A 3924-nucleotide genomic window follows, 5' to 3' on the forward strand; every position below is an offset into this window, starting at 1 on the left:
CTTTCCATGTGGCTCACCTCACACCCATACTGGGCTTCAATTTTGTGGATAGAGCCTGAATTGTTAAGGCTRGAAAGGACCTCTAAGATCATGGAGTCCAACCRTAAAGATMTGCTTTAAAAATAAYCCCCCCAACCAAACCATCACACTAATCACAAAGCATATAAAAAATAATGGGAATTCATTACTGTTACATTCTAACAGGTTGAGGAATCTAATTAGTCATTTATGGCCTTAATGAATTCTTATSCAGAAGTCTCATTCTCACGTAGGAGTAATCCACTCTGAAATAATGTCCTCCAGCACCCAATGCTTGCACAGGCAAGCAGTCCCTCCTCAGCAGCCTCCTCATGAAATGAATGTTCATCATGTGCATGCTTAAAATGGCTTATTTTCAATGCAAGAAATACCACACTCCTTCCCCACTCTAATTCAGAGTTTCCAGCGCACATTCCCTTCAGAGCATCACATATCAGCACACAGATTTGCACCCAATACCAACAAGAGACCATAATAGATTTTGGCCCCACATCCATTACATTTTTGGAATAACATTGCTTGTTGTTCTATTATATTATAATCACAAGATTGTATTTGAACAACTAATAATTTTAATAACCCCCAGAAAAGTTAATTTCTGATGCTGTGGTGCAAATGGCTCGACATCTGCTCTTGGCCGCTACATGGRGTTTGATAAATGACATCACTTACAYAATATAAATGGGAATTGCTTGGTTACAAATCTAATGGGCATAAGCTGCCTCTGATGCATGCAGTTCCTCCAACATTCAAAAAAACCCGTTTCACATGGCACACTTCACCCGCTGCTGCATTATCTCATTAACTATCTCCTCCCAAAACAGGCTGGGAATGCAAATCCTACTGAAAATCCACAGATTTAGGGCACTTACAAGGGCTGGATAGCACATCCCAGAACTTCAGCCTTTGTGTTAACAGATGCACAGCATCCCTGGCATTTTTTTTTGGTCATGTTGAAGTGGAAAAATACAGCACCCAAATGTGGTGACAGGGGCAGAGTGCTGAGATGGGAGGCTGGACATGATTTGAGATTTTTGGCTACAAACCCTTCTGTAGTTTCACGAGGGTAGCTGAAGCCAGTGTTGCAAAAGGCAGCATCCAGCTTTTCCTGGGTGCCCTCCCAGCCCTTTAGCACCCTGCTACTTAGCCCTGCATTTCCAAAAAGCCCCTTGAATATCAAGCAAAGGCAGTTTGATGCCCAAGACAGCATCAGCAAAATGTGAGTGTGTGGTGAAAGCCTCTGTGGGAGCTGAAATGGATCTGTGTTTCTGTCCAGGACTCCTGCACCCACAAAAGGGTGCAGAAAAATTCCACATTTTAGCACTCAGACCTAATTTCTCCTGTAAATCCAGCCCTGGAAGCACACCAGGAGCAGCGAAGGGCCAGGTATTCCATGGCAGATTTCCCTGTGCCATCACACAGTCCCTGTCTGTGGGGAGAGTGGATGTGCAGCCAGCGTGGGTGGGGGTGCTCCTGGCTGGCACTGGGGTGTAACAGAGGCACAGGCGGCACAGCAAGAGAGAACAAGCCCTGGCAGGATGGATTTAATAAGCTCAAACCCAGAAAAACTGACTGTGAACTCAGAGTGTCTGAAAAAACAAGAGACAGCTGGCCACAGAGGAAACAGAGGCATGTGAGGGTGCCCTCCCCTAAAGAGAGACATATATCCTGCTGCTCAGACAAGGGATTTCTCAATGAGTAGGAAAAAAGAAAATAGAAAAAGGAAAAGAATATATAATTTAGAGATTGCGAACACCCAGCTTCCAGCTGGACTGAACAACACACAGTCTACATTTGATTTGTGTTTTAAATAAGCTGCAGTGCTACTACACCAAAACAGATTCATTCAGAGATGAATGTAAGTAAGCAGGAAGAAGAGATTTCTACCCTGCCTCACAGTCAAATACCATTTTGTGTGATCTGCACCAAAAATAAAAAYGCCACTTTGCCAGACACTGGAGTCTCCATCTCCTAGCAACACGCCCCACCCAGCCTTTTCCTCGAGACCCTTCAGCTCCTGTGTGCCAGCACAGCTCCCTTCCCCCGTGTCTGCAAATGAGGTATCCATGATACAGATACACACATAWGTGTATTCTTAAAATCCAGAAGGAAATTAAGTAAACATTCTCAAGCCTGAGCCRTGGCTCTGCTTTCCAGGAGCATMCCAGGCCCTGCTCTCAGCTCTCAACAACAGTGGTGAGGGTGGAAGGCACTCACCCACCTGGGGACATCCCTGCTGCCAAGGAAAGGGCTTTCTGTGAGTCTCTCATAAATTTTAAGCCCCCCCAAATACGTTCTGCAAATGAAAAACCTGATTAATAATGTTTGGATATTTCTAGTAGGCAGCTTCCATGTGCCAACAGGCAGGGGAAACACTCATGGCATCAGTTGGCTCTGAGATTTAGTGACCAGCTTTCAGGAAACAAGGACAGCAAAACAGTGCATCTCCATACAGCAAGCTCTTGTTAAACATATTAGTTTAACCACTAAACAAACACCTCTCGAGCTCACACTTATTTGTGCGTTGTTTCATTCAGGCACAKCCAGGGCTTGCCAGGACTGGAAGGGGAGATCAAACAAACCCCAGGTGCTTTCTGAGCAAAGACAGAGCAGAGCTGCCCAGAGCTTGCAGGGTAAAGGCTTGCATGGGCTGAMAACTTTGCAGCTGCCTGAAGGAGACAGAGCTTTCTCAAGCATTCCAGCAGATTGCAGCATTGCTATCTTATCCAAAGTTTACTGTTTGTAAATGCTGTTTCTCTTATGCTTTCATGCACACCAATTGTTCTGGTTGAACAGAGRTGGTTTCATTATACTACAAACCGTTTTCTGTTACAGCAACCTGCCTCTTCTATCCCCAGCTTGTTATTTTAGTTATTTATGTTATTGAATTTYTTGAATTAGGTTGCCATTTTATTATTTATGATAGCACAGTTGCATAGGCTGGTCATTATTTTATCAGACTCGTGTTTACACACGCTGTTCCAGCTTCCCAGACAGCGCTTTATTACCTTGGAGCACAGATTGCATTTGTGACTGCCTTCTGCTATTTCAGGCAGCTGAATGAGAAATAAAGAGCTACAAATTAACAGTTAAAATGTGGCAGGACTTTTCAGATAGTCTAGAAGCCAGTTTGGGTGTTCAACCATGCTACTTGTTTGGGATGCTCATCCATTCACTTTTTTTTTTAATGTAAACTATTCATGTGGTCCAGACAAAGTTTATGTTCTACTTAGGACAGGAGGGACAACATCTTGCTTTCGCAACRAAGTCTTTTGGAATTCTGGCTGAAACTGTCCCTTGAGTGCACCCWGCTCAAGGCACAGCTGGGCCTCAGAGGGTGCTTTTGGGGCCACACCTCCCACACCCTATGAGTGTCCATCTGTCCCTCCTGTAGGGATGTGCTCTTTGGGCCAAAAACAACTCCCTGGCTGGTGCCGCTCCAATATTGTCACCAAAAGCAGGGATTAAACAGAGGAAGAAGCCTCATCAAAAGTAGGGCATACCCCAGGGACAGTGCCACCCTCTGATGGGTGCATCCCTGGGCAGTGTGACATCTCTCACAGGCAGAAAAGGGTGCTCCTCAAGGACAGTGTGACCCTCAGTGGGTGACACTCCAAGGAGGGTGCCACCAGTAGTTCTCTGACATGTGCCACCCCAAGCCAGGTATGCCACAAAGAGGGTGACCCAAAAGGAGGGGGTGCTCTAAGGACCATGTCCCCACATCAGACAGGTGTACCCCCAAGGAGGGCAGAGCCTAAGGGTGGCATCACCACAGGGAGGATGTCACTGCAGGCAGGTGTGCGGCAGGGACAGTTTAATTCTGAGGACAATGACACCTGAGAAAGCGGTCACCTCCAGGCAGGTGCATGGCAATTGAGGGTGCAC

This window comes from Malurus melanocephalus, unplaced genomic scaffold (assembly GCF_030028575.1).
Source record: "Malurus melanocephalus ecotype Western Australia unplaced genomic scaffold, MMel_1.1 scaffold_831, whole genome shotgun sequence".
NCBI lineage: Eukaryota > Metazoa > Chordata > Aves > Passeriformes > Maluridae > Malurus > Malurus melanocephalus.